This window comes from Oryctolagus cuniculus, chromosome 12, assembly GCF_964237555.1.
Source record: "Oryctolagus cuniculus chromosome 12, mOryCun1.1, whole genome shotgun sequence".
NCBI classification, from domain to species: domain Eukaryota; kingdom Metazoa; phylum Chordata; class Mammalia; order Lagomorpha; family Leporidae; genus Oryctolagus; species Oryctolagus cuniculus.
In genome coordinates this window covers 62,071,729-62,099,177 of record NC_091443.1, presented here as the reverse complement: position 1 = coordinate 62,099,177, position 27,449 = coordinate 62,071,729, and positions in this window count along the sequence as shown.

The following is a 27,449-nucleotide window of genomic DNA, read 5'->3' as shown; positions in this document are numbered from 1 at the left end:
CTTTTCTAAAAGAGAAGAGAAACCACATGCCTGAGTTGACAGCATAGCGTAGTGGTGAAGTGGCCACGATAGTCTTTGCAGGGTCAGTGAGTCATGGTACAGTCATAGATTCCCAGGAGCTCAAAGCCATTGGCTTGCCAGCTCAGAGAAAGAATCTCAGCTTCTGTAGCAGGTGGGGCAGCCCACAGAATGGTGGTGGGTTCATGTTACTGCTCCTGGTATGTTACTCTTTTCTAAATTAATTAATTAATTAATTAAGAGGCAGAGTGACAGAGAGGTAGAAACAGAGAGAAAGAGATGTGCCACCCAGTGGTTCACTCCCCAGATGACAACAGCCAAGCCTGGGCCAGGCAGAAGTCAGGAGCTGGGAGCTTCATCTGGCTTTCCCACGTGGATGGCAGGGGCCCAGCACCTGGGCTAGCTTCTGCTGCTTTCCCAGGTACATTAGCAGGAAAGTGGGTCAGAAGTGGAGCAGGTGGGACTAGGATATGGGATACCTGTGTCACAAGTGGTGGCTTAACCAGCTGTGCCACAACTTGGGTTCCTCCTGTTGTATTTTTTTCTTTAGTGGAGACTTTAAATATATATTCCTTAAATCTGCTTCAGATGATGAAGCAGCTAATGATGATTACGCAAACCAGGAGAATACTAGTTAGTGGCCTCAGGCACTGGCCGTCATTTCAAGCATCTCTTGACTGCTGTGAACTCCAGACTTGCCTGAAAATTAAATAATTAAGTGACTCTTATAACATGAGCTCTTTGTAGTAGTGCCTTTATCTGCAAATTTGAGGAAAATGGGACAATTGTCAATTGCATGGTTAGCCCTTAGTTGGAAGTTTCCAGGGCACTTGGAATTGGTGTCAAGGCTAACTCCTACCTCTGATCTAAACCATGAAGGTGTTCTGACCATTTGCTCTTACTGAGAGGGAAAATAAAATTTTACTTGAGTGTCAAAGCTTTTCATTGCACCCCAATAAAAATGGCCAAGATGTGAATGTAAATGTCCATCTTCAAACATTTAAATTTGCGAGCCCTATGGACTGTGTGAGATGCTAAAATTCAGGAAGCCTTGCAAAGGGATGTGTCACTGTTTCACCAGTATAACTAACTGGTCACAGTATTTTGTTGATAGTACAAAACAAATGATTTGTTCTGGAAAAACAAAGTCAGAGCTCTGACTTTGGGGAAAATTTTTGATTAAAGGAAGTCCAAATTTTAATAGAACCGTGGGAGTAGAAATTTGTTAGCAGGTATCAAATGTCATCTATTATAACTTACTCGTAGGAGAGATGGTCACACTTTTTTACAAAGTCTTAGAAAAACAAGCCTTTGAGAAGTCAAACAGCAACCACAAGAATAGCTAGTCCAGGAAAAAACATTCAGAAAGCAGAAGAAACTTGAAAATAAAGAGAAGAAAGAATCCAGTATTTCAGATCAATAATGACTTTTTAAGTGCTCATTCAGTTAGATCAATCAAAATAAGATTATCTTCACAAACTGAGAAACCTTACCAACTAAAGGTAGGTAGTGAAGGATGAGACTACTGATAATTGTCAGGTTCTAGGAATAGATACAAGCAAGAAACCTAACAAGGCATCGCTCCGACTTCTAAGACTGCGCCTACAGTTCATGCCTCACCTTCCTTGCACTCAAAATCGATCTGTACATCTGAGGAATGTTTTCTGGCAGAGTTGTTTAATAACGCACTGGAGGAAAAGGCTGCCAGCCAGACCATTTAAAACTCCATGTTTCTCTGCTACTTAATAGGCCATTGAGAGAACCTGGATGGACCGCCATGGTTCTTTGGTTTTCTTTACAAACTTGAACTGAACTTTGATAGGATCTTAATATTTTTATAGGCTCAATATCTGGGACTTTTAGAAAATAGAGGTTGCTTCTTCCTCAATATGGATTCTCACATAGATACATAAAAGGAAATTAGTAAAGGAGAATTTTTATCTGAGTGTGTAGCCTTGTTCCAAAAGATACATAACCCTGGTTCAGCAGAATTGATAGACATCAATTAAATTTTAGTTTTTCCTTATTATGCTTCTCATTTTCTTTCTCTTCTGCTTTACTATGAAACCTGATTTGCTAGGCATATACCCTAACTCCTGTTCCCCAGAGGCATGCAATTGTCCAGCTATCATGCCTTTAAACTGTTGGCCTTCTTGGGGTACAGAGAGAGGTGGAATTGGAGGCAAGTGCCCTGGAAGGCTGAGAAGTCCATGATGTTTTCCACTGAAGGTGAGAGCGCTTTCCTGCCTGATTAAATTCAGATGCTGTGGCACTGAGCGTGCTTCATGGAGAGTTTCTGAAGAACAGCTCCGGGAATGACTCAACGGTTACAGAGCAGAGCTGCTGAACCCAGGTGGTGGCAGACAGAGAAAACAGGGTTCAATCCAGCAGGCAGCTGGGTAACTCTCTCCTTAGTGGCCTGCGCGGAAAGGCTGCTTTCGGTTTTATTCCTGATGACATGTCATTCGGACACGTTCCCTGATCTGCTTTAGTGAGAGGGAACAGCTTACCAGGCGACGATCCCCTGCTAGGCCAATCATCCTTCCCCAGTGGAAATTCTACAGGTGGTGGCCTTATTTTCTTATGTAAAGGGGAGACCTAAAGCTCTGAGTCAAATCCAGTGCCTGGCTGTGTCTTTCTGGGGCAGCCTCTTCCAGGCACGTGTGTGTGCACCCCTCACACCTGCACAGCGTCGCTTTGCTTTGCCCAGTTCTAAGAATAGGAAGCCAAACTCCACATGAACGCTGGGCAGAGACACAAGGCAGGGAAAACAGACAAGCCCTGGTGAGGTGTGTCTAACGCCAGGGCACACACGGTGCCCTGGGCCGTCCAAGGGAGGTGTGACACTGTTTACCAGGGAGAGCGGCTGCTGCAGCCTGGCTCCCTACGCCCTGTCTGGCTGATGAAATTTGATCTAAATCACAGGAGGCAAAAACATATTACTCTGACCACAATTCACATTCCGTAGGAGGAGACAGGATTAGAACACTTCTATTCTTGCCCAATGCTGCTAAATTTAAAGTCAATTTAACTGTTCAGGGCAGTCTTCCTTCAAAAGACCAAAAGCAAGCATCATCCTATTTGCTGGTGACAAAACGCTCTGAAATACCATCTTGGGCTCCATGGTTGGGCAAAGGAAGATGAAGGCGATAAACAACAATCTTAAACATCACAGCCAGTGCTACCATTTGTGGTAACACGAGGGTTTGTATGTCATTCGTACTCGCACATGTGGATGGACGGATTGAGATCATCTTTTATGAAGCTTGTGTTATATGGAGAACATGCACACAGTCCCGTCCCTTGATACAAAAGAGACAGACAAACACATAAACAAGCAACAATTATTCATCAAAGTGAGGTCGGTGTGCTAATGACTTCCCTCTCCATTTTACTCTGCTGCCTTCCTCAACTACTGTCAAGGCTAGAGTCTTACATTCGCTGTATTTGTTTACTTAAGGATGCTCCTTGTCCTTTGAAAGGCAGCTTGAAAGTACTTGACTAGACTTCTTCCTTCAGGAAGCCCATCTAAGTTGATTAGGTGGGAAACAGGAAGCATTTCACTGCAAATTTCACAACTGCCTTCTCTTGTTTCATCCTTCTCTGGACGTCAGTCCACACCCTGCTCCTTTTAACTATTTTTTTAAACCAAGTCAAATAACTCTTAGTTGTATTCACTTTCATCAGAATATGTGCATCCTGACCAGTTCTCCAACCTGCTCCTACCATTTGGGGTTTTAATGACTTAGAGCTATGCATCTTCTCATAACTGAGTTCCACCGATGGGACCATATCTCTGTGACAGGCATCTAAAGAGAAATCATCTCCTTCTCCACGTAGAGTGACACCACCAAAGATCACTGGGGAGAAACATGGGTAGGCGTTGTGCCACTGAAGGTCTGTGTTTGAAGTACTTTTGATTTCTGCTAGTGCACCATTTTGAAGGAACTAATTTCTAAGGGATGTTTCCTACCTCATCCTGGAATATTGTTATTGTGTATCACTACCTCACAACAGACTTGGGATCTCAGGAATGGCACCCAGGTTCCTGGGCCACCTGCACCTGAGTAACAGTGCTGTTGAAGAACCTTAAAAATCAAACCAAGATGGAGTGACCTAAGCCAATACCATTAAAAACAAGAAGTCACCTTTGCCCCAAATAAAAATTAAAGTTTAAAATTACAGCCCTAAACTTTTTCCCCCAAAGCTAAAATTAGGTGCAGCTATAAAATAAGGGACCCTATGCTTAGCTAGCTGCTACACTTGTGCCTGGCTGTGCTAAGACCTAACCCAGTTTGTGTACCTCCTAATACTCAAATAACCGTGTGGGAAGCGGGACGCCGCTCTCCCACAGGGGAACAAAGGGAGCGAGACGTCGTCCCCCCTCAGGGTGAAGAAGATGGCGCTGGCAGGGAAAGGAACTACTAAAGAAGTAAACAACAAAATGGCGACGAGGTGCATGCCTCCCATGTGATCTCGTAGCTGATTGGATAGAAGACGCATGCCCTTCACATGATCAGCTCGCGGATTGGACTGCTGTGTGCATGGACTCTATAGTGCTTTTGATGGGTCGCTGCGGGTATATAAACCGTGTGGATTGTACTGGGGGCGCTCTCCGGACTCCTGAGTTCAGGAGGCCAGACTGCGCAGACGCCGAATAAATCCTCTTGCTTTTGCATCAGCTGGTCTGGAGTCTGACCTCTGGGGTGTGCCTCTCGAAGCGTTAGCATCCTCACTCTGAGGGTCTAACACTGTGAGATGGGAGGATCCCAGGAGTCCTATTGCTCACCTCTTTGTTCGACCCAGCCTTGCCATAGCTGCCTGGTTGAAGCCCAGTGAAAGCTGCTTACTGCAACATCTTGTTACCCCCTCCCACCATGGCAAACACCAACGGCTGGTATACAGAACCAATATTGGGAGTAAAGCATCCCTGGGGAATGTAGACTCTAAAGAATTTTTGCTCATTTATGTATGTTTTCCATAAAAAAATGAAAGCAATCGTCAGGGAACAGGAATGAGAGATTGAAGTATTGGTGTTAAGGTCAGGGTTTGGAGAGGGTTACAGCCGGGAGAAATTTAAGAAAGGGCCACTTAGAATAGAATCCTAGGAGAGACTAAATGTTATTTGTACAGAAAAAAAAAAAAAAAAAGCTAAAGGAAAGAATTTGAGTAACTTGGAGTTTCAGCAAGGAATTCAGCGATTCTCCACTGTGGCGACCTGCACCAGGGAGGAACAGATCCCTGGCCTGGCCTCCTGCTTCCCCCGGGCACCTGAAACAGGAGCCCAAACTCCCAGCATCTTGAAATTACATCAACTGCAATGTTATTCTCTTTCCATGGAAAAAATTATAGTACAGAGATTAGGGTATGATTGAGTGCATTTCAAAGGAAAATAAACATTTATTGCAATAAATAACCATAAAATAGATCTAATAATACTCTACTCTAAAAATACTCTCATGCATTGGAAAAAGGGTAGAACTTCTTCACCATGCCTGAGTTTTCACAGAGCATTAGCTGAATGATTAGAAATTTTCACCGCTAATTCAGCATGTGGGTTGACTCATTGCATTGTCCTCAGCTGAACACCTAACCTCTCTGTAACCCCACGTATTTCTCTGAAAAATGAGGTACTTTTTTTTCTTGTATTCAGAAAAAAGTAAGATAATAAGAGGCTTTGTCCCTATAAAACAAGATGCTGAAAGATAAAAAGTTTTATTTTCATACACAATCCTTTGATTCAATAATTCTGAATAATGGTACTTCCACTGTAACTCCTCAACACACACACACACACACACACACACACACAGACAGAATAAAGAGGTTGCAACGGATCTAAGAAAAGTCCCAGAGACAGATATTGGAATTGGAGAACAGACCCTACCTGTTCAATAAAGTAAATTATTTAAATAGTAGAACACGTCCCATCAAGTCAAGATAAACACATAAACACATGCAACTTTCAAAAGACAGAACACATAGCCACTAATGTATTTCTTCTTCTTTATGTAGACACATCACACTCTCCATGAACCATCTCTAAATCCATCAGCCTCTTGGGCAGATCTCCACATCCTAACTCTGCTCTCTCCCTTGCAGTTCCCTCTCCGTGGTTGTAAGATACTGCATCATGATCTCCGTGTGCTGTAATCATTACTTCTGAATGCACAAAAGCTCTGTCCGAAGCTCTGTCTGCTCTGCTAATGGAAAATGCCACTTCGCAACTTGTACCCAAAAGAATAAGGTTCAGATGGCCCTGGATGGAACTGAGGCAACCTGAGTTTTGAAGATTCAAAAAGTGATTCCAATGTGCTGTGCATGGAACCCTGTGATGTAGCTAGAGAGCAACTTCCTCTGTGAAGGGAGAGAGAGTGAAAAAACTTATTGATGTCTGAAAAATCTGTCTCATTTAAGAAATAACTTTTATGTAAGATAGGCACAACTGAGTCCCTGATAACCCCATGTGTAACTTACCATGTTAAAAAATTTTGCTAGGGGTTTGTGAAATTATGCATGTAATTCTGCACTTTTGGATAGATTGGCTGTATGATCTGTCCTCCAACTAAGATGCTTTCAAGAGACAGTCACACCGGTACACAGGAAAACTAGGTCATATAAGCCACCTAAATTGTGGTAGATTTTCATAATTGAGAAATATTATAGCCTTTTGGGCATACAACTTACTGCCCTTGAAGAAATTAGTTTTTTTCATTTGTAAAATGGTGATTATAATACTGAGCTTGAAAATTGGATAAATATTTAAATGGAGTATTTATCTGAAATATCATTATAAACTTTGAAGTCTTAAATATGAATTTTCTACATTGTTACTTGAACCAAGCATTTGCCATGAGGTTGAGATATCAGAAAACGTTAGAAGGTGAGAATTGGCAAATTATGACTCATCATCCCCCTTTCTCTTAAGGCCCACTGTGTATTTGGAAGTCAGGTGAGCTAAAAGAAGAAATCCATATATCTTTATCCAAGATATCCTAAATGTCCTGCTGTGTGAAGTACTATACACCTTACCTGTAAGGTGCCTTTGCTAAATACCTTGTTGGATATTTCTTAAGAGAATAATATACTTCACAATTGCAGGAATAAAGTTGCAGCAGCCTTTAGTAAGGGTGACCAATACCAAGATGTAATATATGTCATACAGATTAAAATATAATGTCACTCAGTGAAAGCATGGCCTTCAGAGATGTCCCCCACTGCTACTTTTATTTTCTTGGTAGTTCTTTAATGCCTCTCATTCTCAATTACCTTATTGGGAAATGGAGATAATGATGCTCTCAAAAGGTTATTTGAGGATTAAGGTGGATTATTAGTTTTTAACATATGGAATGCATACAATAAATATCAGCTTTGCTGCCATCATCATCATCATCAACGTCACTTTCATTCATGATCCTTTTAGTAAACTATGAAACAAATAGAGCAGGTAAGGAGAGGAATACCTATAATAGAAGAGAAGCAGATTAAGAGGAGAAAGAAAAGGATAATCATTCCCATTTTACATGTAAATGGGTACTGAGACTCAGGTTTATTCACAAAAATGGCATATCCCACTACATCTAGGGAATATTATTTGCATGAGGCTGGAAGAAGGATCTCCTATATCCTGGAGCCCTACACTGATGGCCTAGCAAAGAAGGTATGATAAACAGCCATAGCCCCAAGAACATAGTCACTGCCACCATGCTTGTTATTATGGCCCTGTCCTTTGAGAATATTTTCCTAACCTACCTGGATGCGCACATTTCACATCCATGGGAACCACCCTTAGCATTTAACTAGAAAGTGGAGTATCTCCTAACACACTGAGCTAATTTATTTATAGGGCTAAAATGTTTTTATAGACTAAACCCAGATTAGATTGAGCTTTTTTATCTTCCATTACAAGAGAAATAATTAAGAGAAGTGGCTGAGTGTTATTGCAGGCACAGTGTTTGCAAGCAAAAATGCAGTGATAGACACAGATGAAAGAGGAAGAATGCCAGGAAAAGATATCAGAGAATTCCATAGTGGAGGTCAGAAGGGAAAGTTGAAAGGGCCCCTTCTCTGCCCTATCCCAAGGAATGAATCAAGTAAGAGGGAAGCTATTGAGGTTTGTAGTCCTTGCAAAGAGGAGATTCCCTGTCTCCACTTCTCAGGAGTAACTGAGTGCACGGACATTCTCGTTGATCCTCCCACCTCCCGGCTCAGGAGCTTCTAATTCCAAGTCTTAGAATGGGTTTTCTGGTCTTGTTACCAAGAGCTTGGAGGAAACAAATAACTAATTCCTTGTAAAGAACTCTTCATCTTGAACTAAATTCAAAATACTAAATCTCAAAATAAACATGAAACTAACTGGCCTTTGTGACAGCTTGCCCTATCATTTTCAGCTCACTGGTTTCTATAAATTTCAGCTTTTGAATTCACAGACTGCACCTAGACAGTTGAATGAGTTCGCATTGCCCTGAGACCTGGCTGCAAATTAGGTATCTAACATAAAGCAAAACTGAGAACACTGGGAGAAACTTGGGCACTGTGTTTTTCACGATGCCAATACATTCCCTCTTCAAGGATCAGTTCAGTGTAACTAAATTGGTTGGCCTCTTGCTCTAGCTGGCCATGTGCTCTCTGGAGTGCTTTTTGAATGCAAAGATGCTGATTTCAAAACACGAATATGGGGGGCAGGGGACTTGTGTGAACCAAATTCACAGAATGGGAATTTCTATCCCTCCCTCATACCTTCTCTCTTCCAGATGTAGAACTCCATTTCTCCTTTTGCCTATTATTTTTTAATTGTCTTCAGTGATTTTAAAGCTGAAAATTGTGAAAGAAAGTCAACCAAGTGAGTGGGCAGCAGCAAAAAAAGAGAGCAAAATCTTGAGATCCATGTGAAGAAAAAGATCATGGAGTTAAAGTATTGAGTCCTTCACATTTGTAAGCAAAACACAGGGTTGGCAGAGTCCAGGGTTAGTTTAATGCTCAGTTCTCTCTTCCTCTCTTGTCCTCATTGCCTTCCCCTCCTCCAACACCACACACACGCATACACGCTGAAACTCGCATGTGCACATGTGCACACACACACGACCTGGATGACAGCTTAATGGCAATTCCATACCAACTTTTAATCCACCCAAATTACCAGGTTCCTATTGCTACATACCAGGGTACCAGTGAGCCTTCTGGTGCCACCCAATGATTCAGTGGAGTCATGCTGTTAAAATGAGAGCTGCGCCTTTGCTGCAATTTGCCTCATAAGCTCCCCTTGCTTATGGCTTCTTAACTCTGCAATAATGAGCCCCTTGGTGTCAAAAACCAGGCCAAGGAATGGAGAAAGAATTCCAGGCTAAATGTGAATAGGAGAAAAAAAATAAAACACCCATTTTCAAACCATAAGGCAGGAAAAAACAGGGACAGGAACCAGTTGTTAAAGATCCTGTTTTTACAAGACTCATGGTAACTAAAAATTCACTTGCTGTATAAAAGACAACCATATCCATTGACTGGAAACCAAATAGAAATTATAGCATGCATTTCTGTTTTCTTGTTTTAATTTTTAATTACAAATTCATTCTTCATAAATGTTATGTAACTTTGTCATTTTCTATTTTGACTACTTAAAGTTTCTTATACAGACTCAAAGTATAACTTGGCTAAATTGTACAAATAGGATAGTGAAAACACTCTCCTTCACTCACCCTTTAATGTTTAGCCCCTCCTTTTGCATGGCCTGTGAATCTTCTCATCATCCAATAGAAAAAAAGTCTTACTAATTTCAGGAGTACTGAGTCCTACCACACTTTCACATTTTATCTCAGCTTCTTCCTTGCCATCTCTTTCACTGAATTTTCTTTGTTTTCTTCTCTCATTGTTTCATTCTATATATGTTTATGTACTGGCAATATTGTTAAGAAGAAAAAGAACAAAAATCCAAGCCCCAGTTGAATGGAGGAGGAGCTGCACAATAAAGACAATTAATATTTGCCATACATTTTATATATCATGGTGATATGTGTGGGGAACAACCCGGACTGGACTGAGTTACTGGAATTAAGGCTTATTCTATGCATCTGCTCTCCCACAATATGGCGCTGAGAAGGGAGAAACAGCTTCTACGCAGCCGCCTCCAGTTCAACCAAGAAACTGTAGGACCTACTCCTGATTGGAGGAGAGCAGTGTACTCGGCGTGTGGGTAGCAGAGTTGGGATTGGTGGAAGAGGACTATAAAAGAGGAGAGAGACAACATGCACCAGGAACATCTAAGGGGAACATCTGAAGGAACACCTGTGCAGCCTCCGAGAGAGCCGGCCGGCGGTGTGCCGCTCCCCCGCGGAAGTGGGGAATGTGGCAGGGGGAACCGCCCTTCCACGGAGGTGGAAGGGACGGCAGCCAACCCGGGAAGAACCAGCAGCAAACCCGGGGAGGGCCGAGCAGACCAAAGAACAGCGCAGGGTCCTGTGTCGTTCCTCCAGGAAGATGGGGAGCGACAATATGGACAAAAATGAAACTAGGAAACAAGCGTTCTTCCGGGTTTGCCCTTGTCAACACTCAAAGACGGCTTCCCTGACAATGAGATTCCATCAGCACCAGCAGGCAGGGTGCCAGTGATGTCATGATGCTTTTCCTCCTAGTAGATCTCAGCTGACCTCTTTCAGACAACTTCCAAACAGAAGTTGAACACCAGATCAAGGAACAATGTTCTTCTCTAACACGCTCTGTGTTCACTGTGGTAGGTGTTGCAAGAGAAGCAAAGAAGTAAAAGAATTAAGAGATAATTTTGTTTTTGTTCTGCAACTTAAAATAGGCCCTATACTCTTGGTGATAGACATCAACAAAATAAATTATTACATGCTTTGAAAACTTGACAGAAATCATGCTATAAGAAGTCGCCATAGGCTAGATGGTCAAAAGAGGATTCATGTAGTAACTTGCTTATAATCTCAGCTTTGAAAAAAAAAGTCACAGGAGTGATAGGAGAAGAATATTTGAGAACAGGAGACAAAGATTCTTTAATGTCCAGTTCTTCAGCAGAGTTTTAAAATATTCTGTAGATTAGTGTATTTGGAACTCTAGGATAATTTCCAACTCTTTCTCCAACTCTTTCCCTATCCAACAAGTATTGTCTTCTAGTGCTTAATTTTCTCTTTGATGGTTTGGATAATTACTCAGTTCAATGTTCAGGGACGTGTTCTTTTCAATGTTATTTTTCCCAAGAATTCATGAATACAGGCTCTTTGTAGGCTACTCAGTTGAAGAAGTTCCTGACCCTCTACTCAAGGAGTTGCTAGGCTAATAAGGGAGCTAACAACTATACAATAATGCAGACAATGTTCTTTTTCAAAACCCATCCCCCTCTGATGGTTTTTACTGAATATGTGGCCATCTAGAACATTTCCACTCTCCTTTGTAAGTAAGGGTAGCTTCTGTTCTGGCCAGTGAGTTGTAAAAAGGAGATATATTTTAGACCTATTCCTTAAAAATCTATCTTTGGTTGATCTCTGCTTTTTTTTTTTTCAGGCAGAGTGGATAGTGACAGAGAGAGAGACAGAGAGAAAGGTCTTCCTTTTTGCCGTTGGTTCACCCTCCAATGGCTGCTGCGGCCAGTGTGCTGCGGCCGGCGCACCGCACTGATCTGAAGCCAGGAGCCAGGTGCTTATCCTGGTCTCCCATGCGGGTGCAGGGCCCAAAGACTTGGGCCATTCTCCACTGCACTCCCAGGCCACAGCAGAGAGCTGGACAGGAAGAGGGGCAACTGGGACAGAATCCAGTGTGCGGGCGCCACAGGCGGAGGATTAGCCTATTGAGCCACGGCGCCATCCTCTCTGCTTTTGATTGCTACAAAACCATTTTACTTAGCCAGCAACAACTAGAAAACAACATATAATGTATGAAATAACTTTCAGACATTGAGACAATAGGCAGAGTAGAACTGTGCTCAATGAGAAAAGGGTAACCAACATGATACCGACTATTGCCCATGATCTCAAAAGCTCCTGTTGTTTATTTGAAGGGACTCCAATCATTAATGGGCCTCATAGATTTGCCAAGGTCCCCACTAGGCAGTTTCAGAAATGGCAGAGAAGCAGATCCCACGAAGAACAGAAAAGACTTAGCAGACAAATCTCGAATTTGGGGGAGACGAAGACACCTAAAATGTGTAGGGCAGAGTACTGGAGAGAATGATCTGTTCAGAGAAATGTGTATAAAGGTCTCTTTAGTTGTGCATGTTACAGTGCAGCTCCACAAAGCTTCGCAGAAAAAAACTGATAGGGAAAAATATCAATGGGAAACTATAGCTTGAACAGCTCCTAGAGCTTGAACAAGGTTGGGAGATATCCACATTCCTTCCAGCAGAGCAGAGAAACCCCCATGGAACCCTTTAAGGTTGTGCCATTACACCAACCCTAACAAAGCTAAATATAACTTTGGGCATCGAAGTAAACACTGTCAGCAATATATTATTATGCTATAGTAAATAAGAAAATGAATTCATGAGTTGACACAATATTAATTAGAAAGATGTGTGAAGGAATGTAAGGAATGAGAATTGAGATTCTTATTTATAAAAGGAACTCAATTAACAAGGTAGAAGACAGATATGAACAACTTCATTTATCTTTGCCATTGTCATCATAACTGATTCTGCAAATAAACAGCAATGTGTGCTCAAAACATTGGTTACAAGTATGCTGGGAACCAAGATATTCCTGGAGTTTCAGGCTACCACTTACTAATAGCCTTGTAAACAGGAAATCTGGAGCCTACCAACTTAACCAAATGACTCAATTTTATGTTACTAGTAAAGGAACAAATTGATTTCATGTGCTTTGTTTCAGAAATCACTGGGAGGACACCATCTCTGTAGCATTTCCTCCAAATATGTTCAATCTAAATCAAAAATGAGGAACCTTATGGAAAACAACTTGCCTGGGTCTTCAAAACAAGAGACTTTAGTGAATCTATGTGAGTGTTTATTGAAATGTCTCAAAAATTTTCTATAAGTGAAGGAACATAATACAAATTAAAAAAAAAAAAAAAAGAGGAGGAAAAGGCCCTGAGTAGAACGACTAAGGCACACCTACATAAATCAAATGCATCACATTTCATGCTTCACCCTGACCCACTGCTGTTTTTCGATTTGCTTGTTTTCTGGTTTTTACTTGGGTTCCAGGTAGAAAACATATTGAATTGCTAAATGTTAATTGCTAATATTATTAATAAGAAAAGTAGTCATGGCGAAAAGTAACCATTTACTTATATGAATATATCACTAATTACGTGACAAAAACAATATTGTCAAATATAACTTATGGCTAGGGAGTTCAGTTTTACAAGACATACATTGTAAAGAATATTCATCATGCTGTGCGCATCCTGCATTTTAAGTACACCCTTACTATGAAAGGAGACAATCCCCCCTAGTGTGTTCCTCTTCTCCGAGGTAGAGTCCAGAACTCTCCCTGCCAGATTTCCTTTTCTGTGAGGCCCAGGCATATAACTGCCAATCAGATGTCTCCATGAAAGTCTTTGATTTGTAACTTGTATGTGATGAAAAAATACGCAGACTCCATTTCTCAGTGAGTGAGGCAGGAGAGGTGCCTGCTTTTTTTTGCAAAGAATGAAAAACCTTGTGTCATCTAGTCCCTGGCTACTTCGAGGTCATCAGAAAGGGCTGCCCTGAGCTACCGCAGCAGATTTCCAAGGGCATCCCTTGGAGTGTGATCCAGGCACCGTTCCTTCCTGGATAGCTTCTAGTCTGACGCTTTGTGTGTCTAAGCAAACTGGTGAGCTCCCTAATTTCCTTAAACAAAATCCCTTTATGCTTAAGCATACATTCTGGTTTGGCTACTGAGAACTCTGTCAGGTACGGTGCTTTGACTTCCAGTTTCCATCCCACATGGAATCTTACGGTTTTCTAGGAAAGCAAAGTATTGCCCTGATTAGCATCCTTTCCACCATCTTTATATCTGCATGCTTAATCTTAAACTGAAATATACTATGAAAGGTGATGACAGGACTTGTTATGTTAAATATAAGAATATGAGGAATATCATGGTGTTCAGAGGTTCATGACTTCATTCTTAGATATGGGCCAACCTAGCGGTTCTTGGATTATGAAAATATTTCACACACTTTCAGTAGTCCTTTAGGCTGTCAAAACCTCAGTCACATGTGGTGCTTTTGAGACATTTCTTCTGCATGTCTCTAATCTATATCTAGGCAACTTGTTCAATTGAGTCTCCTAGATAATAAGATATTGCCCAAGAAGGCAGATTCTGTTAATGACTTTTTTGCTGGTAGTATATTCTTGAATGGAGTACCTTCAATATTAGAGAGTAGGAAGTAAGTTATTTTATTTTACCTCAATATAAATTTCATCTGGAACTGAGTTGTGGCAATACATTCTGTGCTACTTGATTCCTTTGCAGTCTACTCTTTGGTTTGTGTGTTGCTGAAATACAACCTGTGTTGAAGATGCCCTGGTAGTGATGATAATGAACTGGACTCATCTATCCTAGTTCCAAGGTTACATGGCAGGAAAGTGTGATTTAGGCCTACCTTAGTACTGGCAGAGTACAAAATAATGCTTTCCAACCCATTACTCCCATTTGCATTGGGTTGAAGCTGAGGAACATGGTTAGGGATAAGTCTGTGGCGGAAAGACTGTTAATAACTTTGCTCTCCTTTACGAGCCCTCCAAGTTTCCCTACTTACTCTGACCAATGAATCTGCCCCCAGTTGATCCCCATTGAATAAATTTGTTAACCCTGTGGGGAGCAACTGGGAGCAACTCGGACTAGACTGTTACTGGAATTAAGACTTATTCTATGCATCTGCTCTCCCACAATATGGCGCTGAGAAGGGAGAAACAGCTTCTACACAGCTGCCTCCAGTTCAACCAATAAACTGTAGGACCTACTCCTGATTGGAGGAGAGCAGTGTACTCGGCGTGTGGGTAGCAGAGTTGGGATTGGTGGAAGAGGACTATAAAGGAGCAGAGAGACAACATGCACCAGGAACATCTAAGGGGAACATCTATCTGAAGGAACACCTGTGCAGCCCCCGAGAGAGCCGGCCGGCGGTGTGCCGCTCCCCCGCGGAAGTGGGGAAAAGTGGCAGGGGGAACCGCCCCTCCACGGAGGTGGAAGGGATGGTAGCCAACCCGGGAAGAACCAGCAGCAAACCCGGGGAGGGCCGAGCAGACGAAAGAACAACGCAGGGTCCTGTGTTGCTCCTCCACGAAGACGGGGAGCGACAAACCCAATTCACTATTCACTCAAAGGATTTTATTTCTATCACATGAAATTCACAATCTCCATAATGACTTATCTCCATCCCAAGAAACTATATGCTCCCCACCAGTAGCTTCTATTCTTTTTAAATTTTTATTTATTTATGTATTTTAATTTATCTGAAGGGCAGATTGGTAGAGGTAGCGAAATCTTTCACCTCTGATTCATGTCCCCCAAATGCTGGCATCAGCTGAGGCTGGGCCAGAACTCAGTCTGGGTCTTCCATGTGGGTGGCAGGAACCCAAGTACTTGAGCCATCACCTGCTGCCTTCCATGGTGCACATGGACAGGAGGCTTTAATGGAAGTAGAGGCAGAACTCCATCCCAGACACTCCAAAATGGGATGTGTGGGTACCAAATAGTGGCTTAACCTGCCGCACTTCAATGCCCACCTCAAGAGTGAAATTCTGATACCAGAGATACAGTGTTTGAGGAGGAACGGTAGGTTCAGGCATTCTGGTATAGGATGCAAAAGTCTCAAGTGGTATTTGAACTACTGTGCCCACTCCCCAGCCTCCCAAGTTTCTATTCTTGTCAGGTATATTAGAATGGCTGTTTGCGGATGAAATCACAATTTAGGGCACTTGTTTACTTCCTGAAAATTTCTTTTCTGTAGAAATTGTATTTGTTTTCAACAAAAATGGATTAAGCCCTGGTATACCCATGGGACTAGACTAGGCTAGACTAGACACTCCCATGAGTAGCACACGCCTGTCGCTCCCCCATTCGCGGAGGAATGACACTGGACCCTGCGCTGTTCTTTTGTCTGCTCAGCTCTTCCCGGGTTAGCTGCTCGCCCCTCCACCTCCGTGGAGGGGCGGCACCCCCCGCCGCTTTCCCGGATTCTGCGGAGGAGCGGCACACCGCCGGCCAGCTCTCTCGGGGGCTGCTCAGATGCTGCTCAGATGTTGCTCAGATGTTCCTCAGGTGTTCCTTCAGATGTTCCTGGTGCATGTTGTCTCTCTCCTCCTTTATAGTCCTCTTCCACCAATCCCAACTCTGCTGCCCACACACTGAGCACGCTGCTCTCCTCCAATTAGGAGCAGGATCAGCTCCTGCAGCTTATCAAACTGATGAGGCAGCTGCATAGTTGTTTGCTCCTCCCCAGCGCCATATTGTGGAAGAGCAGATGCATAGAATTAGTGCTAGTTCCAGTAATTTAGTCTAGTCTCAGTTGCTCCCCACAACGCCTTTCTCATCTTCTTCACTATGCTCCTACCAGATTGATTTTCTTTCAGTTCTTTATCTCTGTGAAGTCTTTCCTGCTTGAGACCTAAGGGCATGCTGTTGACTCCACCTAAACACACCACCCCTGTTGTCCACCCCCCTCAAATGGACTCATATATTACCAGCTGACTCTTTTTTATCCATAAGGCTTCAAATTAAATGTGTCTTCTTCTGAGAGGCCTTTTCTCATCACCCCAAATTAAAATTTCCCTCCTGGCACCCTCTACCTTCATTGCAAACCATAACATGTGATTATATAGCCATTCAGTTGTCTTACTGTTTACTTTCTATCCCATGCAATACTATAAGCTACACAAGGGCAAGGATAAAATCTGATATGTTACAGCTATGCTCCCAATGTTTTTAGCACAGGGTCTGGTATATGGTCAGTACTCCACATAATCCACTAAGAGTTGACCATTCACATTTTAAATTGATGGACAGCATGCTTAATTAAACATGTTAATAGATTAATAGATAGTATGTGTATGCCCAAGAGGTGAATCAAATAAAATACACAGCTCTCTTTCCCTATAAGTACTTATTCCCTTACATATTAGTCTACATACAAATTTCCTGGCAATCTTTTCAGACATTACCATGAACTTGGGCCAAATAATAAAGGTCATAAAACTTTCTTTCACTGAGCTCATTTGTGCTTGTATTATGTCCATCCCAGAGCAAGAGGAATAGAATTGGTTGTTCATCACTGAGAAATAAAAATGCAATGAATAACCCATTGTTTTTATACCATTTTTATATTAATCATCTCTCTGTTTCATTTCTGTTTTCTTGCTGTTAACCACACTTACCAGAAATGAACAGCCTTCCAGCATTTCTATGCATGAGCTAGGAGGAAAAAAAATACTAGGCATGATTTCAAATTGCTCCAGCCATCTGTCTTGTTTGGGTGACCTCCATCCTTTTGGTCTACCAGTAAAATGTTAAGCATGTCTGACTGAGTGAAAATGGAAGGCTTGCTTTAAATTGCAGGTTACTGGGAAGGGTTAAGAGAGATTTTAATGAAGCAGGAGGAAATAACAGCCAACAAGGGGTGCTTTACCAAATTAGGATCTCTCCTTCTTCCTTGTTGATCCTTTGAAGTCATCACCAATAACCTGCAATTAGTAGTATTTCTGCCTCAGCTGTTCACTCTGCCACAACCTTGTGTGAGATGGGAATTAAGACAGCTGACCAGCCACTGGGTGTAGTAAGAAAGACCTAGCATCTTGGTGGCCCTTCACAGATCCAAAACACTGTGGACTCTGGAGACACAATGAGGAAAGAGCACACGGGATGTCCCAAAACCCATTCATTAAAATGGTGTGGAAAAGCAACACATTTGGAATAGGGATATGTTTGTCTCTACTATCCAAAGCTTCAAAACTGGCCTTCTCCCTAAATAACCTCTTATTTTTACCCTGAATTCAACCCCTTTCTGGAACCCAAATTTTCCCTACCCTATGCAATATAGTCTATTTAGAGAACCTGATGCCTTACTAAATGTCAGATATTATATTTCCCCTATAAAAGTGAATAGAGTAATGATGACTTCTTCCCTTGAGAAGTTCATTGGCCAGCAGTGGCAGTGAGGGTAGGAGTTGCTAAGAGGACTGCAAGTTATTCTGTAATGTATTAAATGAAATAATAAAGAATATGCAATATACTGTGAGAGCATAAAGCAAATATTCCAGCTGGACATTTTTGAATGTTGTTGGAAGAAATGATTTCAGTTACATTTAGCATTAATTTTTTATGTATCTACTGTGTTGGGGATTTCAAGACCACCTCCAGGTTCTATTGCTAGGAGGATTAATAGGACCTAGTATAGTATTGTATGCGATTTATTAAAGCAAAAGAATACAAAGCAAAATCTGCAAAGGGAAAAGTCACATGAGTCAGAGCCGATAGGAAACCAGGCACAAGACTCCAAGGGTCTTTTCCCTGTGGAGTCACACAGGACACACTTAATTCCCCCAGCAACGAACTGTGAGAATGCATGTAGAATGTTGTCTGCCAGGAAGCTCTGGAGATTTAGTGCCCAGGAATCTTCCTGGGGGGTAGTCATGTAGACACCTTTGTCTAGCAAGTACCAAAATTTCAGATTCCAAGAAGGAAAACAGGGATTAAGCACAAAATGCAGTGTTTGTATAAATAGTTTAGGGACAATGAATCACTCCTATGAGTTCTGGGAATGATGGGAAGCCTCTCAATGCCAGCCAAAGGCCAATGTTTCCAACAGGTCTTTCTGGGGATGTGGAGTCTCAGGCCAGTTTTGTTAACCTGTTTCTGCATACCTATCCCTTTATTTGCTTATATATGAATTTATATATCTGCCAAGAGGAGTAGCTATTAGTTTCAGTTCATGATAAAGAAAACTGGATCTCCTGGGTTTTTAAAATGTTTTCTTTTATTCGAAAGGCAGGGAGACCCCAAATGGTAGCTCACTCCCCCAAATGCTGGCAACATCCGGGGCTGTGCCAGGGCTGAAACCGGAAGCCAGTGACACAATCATGGCCTCCCATCTGAGTGGCAGGAATGCAACTGCTTGAGCCATCCCTGCTGCCTCCCAGGATCTCCATTGACTGGAAACTTGAGTCAGGAGTCGGAGTTGGGAATCTACCCCAGGCACTCAGATGTGGGATGTGGACATCTTAACCACTAGGCTAAACATGCACTCCTGGATCTCCCTTTGTGAATGATATAACATCATCTAACACCTGTTTCCAGTGGTATGCTGGATCCCAGTGATACCTGCTTGCAAGAGTTAATTGTCAAGTCATCAGGAATTTTGTGAGCTACACTAGCTTGAAATCACCGATGGGAGGAATATTTATATCACAGAGTTGGCTAGTGCTACAAACTGGGGCTTCCCCTACCTCTCTGGAGAGCAGGTTGTTAAGCACTTACCAGCATATCATTGCTTATTTATGTGTTCCAAGGGAAAGAGCAAGAGAGTAAAAAAATAAATTTTCACAGTGAAGATATTAAATCCCTACTCTCTTTTATTTATTAATCCATTTAATGAACGGGAAATGCAGAAAAGGTAGCCCAAGTTGCTTATGGAGCTTACAATCTAATGTGAATGACAGATAGTAAATACCAATATGGTGAGCCAGGTTTTTCTCACCTTAATTTATAGTTTTCTTGCTAGCATAGGAGACATAAAAGAAAGAATTGTTTATTCTTCTCTAGGAAGCTTTTTATGTGTGTCTGGGCTCTCCAATTGATAATAAATTTGGTGATGCAAGGTTTCCCAAGGACTCTCCCTGCCCCCAACATAGAAATGTACAGGCTCTAGTCTGGGGAGTAAAGGATGCACTAGACAGGCCAGTGATGATTAGAGAGGCAGAACTGGCCTTTTTGTTACGCTAAGTACCAGCCTATCTGTTTTGAATCTGGAGGAGAGCTGTGGAATTTGGAAGCAGAAGAGGGTAAAAGGATGGCACCCACATTCCTAGGAAGTACTGAATATATACCAAGTCCTTTGAGGGGTGATAAAAGCCCCAAGGAAAAACAACAGTAGTAGGAAGAGCCCTAGGAACCACACTGAAGATCTGTATTTTGTTTTATTTGTAAAACGATTTATTTATTCATTTGAAAGGCACAGTTACAGAATGGCAGAGGGGGAGAGAGAGAGAGAGAGAGAGAGGTCTTAGATCCACTGGTTCACTACTCAAGTGACCTCAATGACAGGAGTCAGGAGATTCCTCCAGTTATCCCATGCCTGTGCAGGGGCCCAAGGACTTGGGCCATCTTCTACTGCTTTCTCAGGCCATAGCAGAGAGCTGGATTGGAAGTGGAGCAGCCGGGACTCAAACTGGGGCCATAAGGGATGCCGGCACTGCAGGCAGTGGTTTTACCTGCTATGCCACAGCACAGTCCCCCACATTGAAGCTCTTGATGCTCATAGGCAGCAAGGAGTGAACAGTAATATTTGCAGAACTCTTGAGTGTCTCTGGACAGTGTTCTTGTTGTTTTATATGCTTTATCACTTTTAATCCATATGACAGCCCAATGAATTGGGCATCATTTCGGACAAGAAGAAACTGAGGGCACAGAGAGGCTAAGAAGCCCTCCCACACAGTTTTGGAGTGCCAATTTTTTTGACAGGCAGAGTTAGACAGAGAGAGGCCAGTGTGCTGCAGCCGGCACGCTGCTCCAATCTGAAGCCAGGAGCCAGGTGCTTCCTCCTGGTTTCCCTTGTGGGTGCAGGACCGAAGCACTTGGGCCATCCTCCACTGCACTCCCGGGCCACAGCAGAGAGCTGGACTGGAAGAAGAGCAAACAGGATCCGGCGTCCCAACCAGGACTATAACCCCGGGTGCCAGCACCACAGGTGGAGGATTAGCCAAGTGAGCCACGCCGGCCCCTTCCTTTATTTTCAAAGTACTTCATAAGGCAGTAACTATCAGGGCAGTGTTGGTAATGGAATGGTTGAGTTATAAACTATGCCTGAGATTGAATTGTTTGCTTTCCGGCAAATGAAAGCCTAAGGCCAAATAGAACAAGTTCCTGGCTTTTCTGCCATAAAGGGCTACCTACTCCAAAAGGGTAAGTAAATGGCTGATTTTTTTTTTTTTTTTTGACAGGCAGAGTGGACAGTGAGAGAGACAGAGAGAAAGGTCTTCCTTTGCTGTTGGGTCACCCTCCAGTGGCTGCCGCCGCTGGCGTGCTGCAGCCGGCACACGGCGCTGATCCGAAAGCAGGAGCCAGGTGCTTCTCCCGGTCTCCCATGGGGTGCAGGGCCCAAGCACTTGGGCCATCCTCCACCGCACTCCCGGGCCACAGCAGAGAGCTGGCCTGGAAGAGGGGCAACCGGGACAGAATCCAGCATCCCGACCGGGACTAGAACCCGGTGTGCCGGCACCACAGGTGGAGGATTAGCCTATTGAGCCGTGGCACCGGCCATAATGGCTGATTCTAATCCTACTGAAAAGGAGATATCAAAGGCTTTCTCCATGATCCTTATAACCTTTCACTTTTTTAACAGTAGCTCTGAGAGAGATTTCTATGTGTAAAAAAGTACTCAGTTAACTCTTTACATAATATAGTTAATCATGTGTATAAAGTCAATTGAAAATAGATATTAGTAAAAAATAAGGGTGGGAATAAGAGAGGGAGGAGGAAGGGGGTAGGAGTGTGGGTGGGAGGGAAGGCACAGTGGGAAGAATCACCATGTTCCTAAAGTTGTAATTATGAAATGTATGAAGTTTGTAACTATAAAGCTGTATAGTTCTGCATACATTCCTAAAGACTTACTTTAAGGGTACAGTTAAGAAATTGCCATGGGATCCCAAATACCCTTCAACTGGGTGGTAAAAATAGCATTTTAAGTTAAAAGATCATATGGATAGGGTTAAATGTTAAAGTGATCATATACATAGGATTAAATGTTTGGTAACAAGGATAGATAGCATTAGAAAGGAGTGAGTTCTCTGAAATTGGAAGTAGACTCATAGAATGAAAATCACTTTTGTGGGGCGCAACTGGGAGCAACTCGGACTAGACTAAGTTACTGGAATTAAGGCTTATTCTATGCATCTGCTCTCCCACAATATGGCGCTGAGAAGGGAGAAACAGCTTCTACACAGCTGCCTCCAGTTCAACCAATAAACAGCAGGACCTGCTCCTGATTGGAGGAGAGCAGTGTACTCAGCGTGTGGGTAGCAGAGTTGGGATTGGTAGAAGAGGACTATAAAGGAGGAGAGAGACGGCATGCACCAGGAACATCCAAGGGGAACACCTGTGCAGCCCCCGAAGAGCCGGCCGGCGGTGTGCCACTCCCCCGCGGAAGTGGGGAAGGTGGCAGGGGGAACCGCCCTTCCACGGAGGTGGAAGGGACGGTAGCCAACCCGGGAAGAACCAGCAGCAAACCCGGGAAGGGCCGAGCAGATGAAAGAACAGCGCAGGGTCCTGTGTCGTTCCTCCACGAAGACGGGGAGTGACATAATGGTGCCGTGACTCGGATAGGAAACTTAGGAGGGAAGAAACGGGAAGAAGTAGGAAAATATCGGAGAGAGAGACTAGCAAACAGCCTAGGGAAAAGCCGGACGAAAAAGGTGCCGGAAGAAGCTATCAAAAGCCTAGGTATAGACTCAGATACGGACTACGGGGGGAAGCTGGGAGAAATCTCTAAGGTCGAAAGTGAAAGCTAGAACAAACAGACTCGGATACGGACTGTGGGGAGAAGCCAGGAGAAATGAGGGAGGAATATTGTTGGAAGAAAACTTAGGGAAACATACCGGGTAGAGAAAAATGTTAGGGAGGATGAAGCTGCGAGTGCAGGCCGAGGCGGAGACGTAAGCCATCTTGGAATTCTTCAAGTCAGCCCGGGGAGCAAGAGGCGAAGATCTGGAACCAGAGGCAGAGACGTGGGCCGCCAGGTTGGAATTCGCCAGGTTAGTCCAGGGAACTTGGATTGAATGCTAGTGGCGGAGACGTAAGCTACGCTGCGTGACTCGCGGAAGCCGCCGCGTGCAGAGAGAGCACGGGGCGTGAATAGATAGGGAACGCGGGGCTGGCGCGAGGCCGTGGTGCGGACGCGAAGGGGCGTGGAGACCGCAGAGTGTGCGCGCGAAGCCAGGCCGCGCAGAGCCGGGAGCCCGCCGGCGGGGCGAGGTGCCGGGAAGCCGTGCAGAGCCGTGAAGCTGCCGCGGGGCGAGGTGCCGAGAAGCAGCCTCGGGGCGGGCGCCGAGCGACAACTTTAAGTTGCACTCTGTCCTCACAATCAGCCCTTGAGGCATTTTGGTCTGGCAGAAAAGCCCATGAGAGCATTTCAGGCATGGAAAGCCAAGACATTGTGGCAAAAACTGTCTACATGAAGGACTTCTGTGAGTGAGACCCCAGGGGAAAGAAGTGGTCATCAAAGAAGGATGTACTTTTCTCTGAAGAGAGAAGAGAACTTCTACTTTGCTTATGGCCTTGTTTAAATATTGATGGAGTTTGTGGATTCAAAAGGCTTCCATAGCCTAGGCAACTCATGTCAAGAGCCTCGGGTGATAACTGACATCATACATAAATGTGTTAATTGTTAAATTAACAACAGGAATCACTGTGCACGAACTTCCCATGCAGGACCTCTGTCCTCAAAGAGTTGTATTATGAGAGTTAATGGTAAAAATTGTTCTCAAAGATTTACTTCATTATCAGCCCTTAAGGCATGCGGATCCAGCTGAAAAGCCCATGAGAGTATTTCAGGCATGGAAAGCCAAGACACTCTGGCAAAAAAAAAAAAAAAAAAAAACCTAAATGAAAGATCTCTGCGAGTGAGATCCCAGTGGAAAGAACAGATCATCAAAGAAGGAGGTACCTTTCTCTGAAGGGAGGAGAGAATTTCCACTTTCACTATGACCTTGTCTAAATATGATCAGAATTGGTGAACTCAAAAGGCTTCTATAGCCTTGGCAACTCATGACAAGAGCCTAGGGTGATTACTGATGCCATAAACAAGAGTGTCAATTTGTTAAGTCAACAACAGGAGTCACTGTGCACTCCTCATGTAGGATCTCTGTCCTTACATTGTGATCTAATGCTATAACTAGTACTCAAACAGTATTTTTCACTTTGTGTTGCTATGTGGGTGCAAACTGTTGAAATCTTTACTTAATCTTCTGTATATAAAGAGAATTGAAAATTTTTTTTTCTGATCTTCTGTATATAAAGAGAATTGAAAATTAATCTTGATGTGAATGGAAGGGGAGAGGAAGCGGGAAAGGGGAGGTTTGTGGGTGGGAGGGAAGTAATGAGGGGGGAGCCATTGTAATCCTTAAGCTGTACCTTGGAAATTTATATTTATTAAATAAAAGTTTAAAAAAAGATTTACTTCATTTTAATGTATTGTGAAGGATATTCTTATGTCCCATAAGTTATAGTTATGTCTAAGTACTTCCAAATATGTATCATTCTTGGGCTCTTCTTTAAAGTTAATTTTCTCAAAAAAGAAAAAAAAAGAGTGCTTAAAGTTAAAAAAAATTAAAAAGCATTCAGTTAGAAACAAAGGGTTACAGCTACTGACAGGAAGTGTTCAGCCTGTCCAGCATGAGAACTGAGAGAATGTTCGGCTCATCAACCCCATCTGCCCTGAGCCTCAGTTCATGTGTTCTAGAGGGCTGCGGGTGCTGTTTCTCCTCTGATGAGCAGGTCTATGGCACTGGCAGAACAAAAGGCATAAACCAAACAAGAGCACGATGTAGGGTAGTAATTCAAATAACATGGAAACAGGTCCCAGGAAGGCAGAAAAACAAGGAAAGTGAAGGAGCATCCCCACTGATAAATCTAGCAGCAATGGCCAAGGATCTCATCCTTTCTTCTGTCACTATCTGGTAGTTAGTATTTCTCCTTTGCGAGTGACACCCAAGGCTCAGGCTAGTCCAGAACCTTTTTAGAGCTCAGTAGTGTGTTAGGGAAGATGATTGCATTCTTAGTACCTTCCAGATTCATCACTTTCTGGACTTTTGCTCTCCTTGTTAGTACTTGATTGCTCAAGTTGTACCTATGTTTGAAGGCCAGGGGAAAAAAGGCACTAACTCAGTCCTCTCCCTTTCTCATTTTTCACAAGGCATTAAAAGAACCACCATGATGTTTTGGTTACATAGATTAGATTTTCTTTAAAAATGAGCATGAATTTTTATGGTCAGTGTACTGCAAATGCATTTATAGATTGGAAACATATTTAAGGCACGGAAACTTAAGCCTTTCCATGTTCTCTAAGAAGGTAAAATGTGAACTGCTTCAGCTGTCATCTTAGTGCAATAGAAATGTGTTTTGAGTGGTTGTGAACCTGGCCTCTCTCAGGAGGATGCTTAGGACTCATGCTGTTAGGAATCTTACTGGCTCTCTGAGTTTCCTTTTGGTTCTGCTCACTTCCCTGTTGCAAGTAAGCCTGTTGCAAGCTCTGCATAGGAAACGGTCCCTTTTAGTCAACATGCTCATGTCATATGCCATTGTGAAGAAAGCTGGCTTTAGTTATGACAACTGCCTTTGCAAGATTGGTACAGTCTCTGGGTGTGCTCTGTTCCTTTCCATGCAAGTCTTTCAGAGGCTGTCTTGTCTGAGATTCTGGAGAGAAGTCTGAATTTCTGAAATCTGCTGTAAGAACAGTTCCATTCAAGAAACTGGTCTCTGATAGTTGAGTCTTCTGTCAAATCCAAACTCAATGTCTCTTGCCCAAATATTAGTTCAATGCAAATGAATTATTCAACTGAGTAAAGTAATGAGACTGCAAGTAGAGAAAATTTGCCTGCAAATGTTAAAAAATGGTTCAGAGAAGTTTATTCCCATCATGCTTCCCTTATTGCTCTCTTCTCATCCTTTGGCTAAATAAAGCACCTAGAGAGTCATTCTTTCAAGTCTCATTTGCCAGAATATTTCCCTGGAACCATTTTCCTTTCCATTCCACAATCCTAACAAAAATCTCATACCAGTGAGCAAATAACTCCATCCTAAACCGAAATTCTGCTGCTTTAGTTCCCACTTGCCAAAACCAGCATGATCTGAACATTCCTCCTCATTTAATATCAGTCCCCATCAGATAACCATTAAATGAGCAGAGGCTGCAGGTTAGAAGGAATGCTAACAATGCAGATAAAGTCCTGATAACTGGCAGCTGTGGGTTAATTCAGCTCAGGAGGGTGGCTGTCAAAGGAAGGAAAGGGTGCTGGGAAGACTTGGCCACAGTGCCCATAACTTGCAGCACCTTGCCCTGGGCCAAGCAGGCTGGCGTTGCATATCTAAAGTCATCCCAGGAATGAGACACGTTCCATTGTCCTAACTGGTGACTGCTCACCATGGCAAATCAACCCCCTGTGACTCTCAGAAAGAAGAATAGTCACGTATTTCACTTGTACAATTGAATTAAAATGACTCTGAGGGAGCTGCTGACCCAAATAAGGGGCACTGAGAACAGGGTCAGTTGACCACTTGAGCTATTCCATTTACTCATTTAAAAATCATTTACTTATTTGAAAGTCAGAGTTAGAGAGAGGGAGAGACAGAGAGGGAGCACAAGAGAGAGAGAAGGAGGGAGAATCTTTCATCTGCTGGTTTACTCCCTAATGGCTTCAATGGCCAGCGCTGGGCCAGGCTGAAGGGAAACCAGGAGCCAAGAGTTTCATCCAGGTCTCTGTTGGTGGTGCGGCTCCAAACACTTTGGCCATCTTCTGCTGCTTTTCTCAGAGCATTAGCAGGGAGCTAGATTGGAAGTGGAGCATCTGGGACATGAACCAGGGCACATACAGGATACAAGGGTAGTAGGCTTTGCCCACTACATCACAATACTGGCCTCTTCCATTACTGATTTTAGACATGAAATTCTATAGCTTACTAAGTTTGGTAATGCAAGAAACAGATTGTTTCTTGCCTGAATATTTCAAAGTAGTCACAACCTATGGCCTATTTTTAGGTTGGCAAGGGCTCAGAGTGAATATATAAACAGCCGTGGGGAATTTGAGTTCTGAATGTACCCCTCTACTCCACCTTTGATCTCTCTGAATAGCCTGCCTATCAGTGGGAATTTACCTGCATCAAGCAGCAAAAATCACTTTAGAACTACTGAGCTTTATGACCAATCTCTGCTCATTTAGGGTTATTTTGCATTCTCCACTCTTCATTTTAGGCATGGGAACAGTAATAACTGCTATTCTGGAGTTGGACCAGTGGATGAAAGCATTTTGGCCATGTGATGCTGTTAGCATCCCAATATTGGAAAAAAACCAATGTTTTTGGTGCCCAGGAAAAGCTGAGAGGCTGAATCAACTGCATCTTAACCTGGCATAGTATTTTATTGGGTATGGAGTGTCTTTGCAAAAATGGTTGGGGAGGGGAGAGAGCTCCCATATCCACAACTGCCAGGACTGGGATGGGCCAAAGTCAGGAGCTGAGGAACCAGTCCAGGGCCTCTTGAGTGTGGCAGGG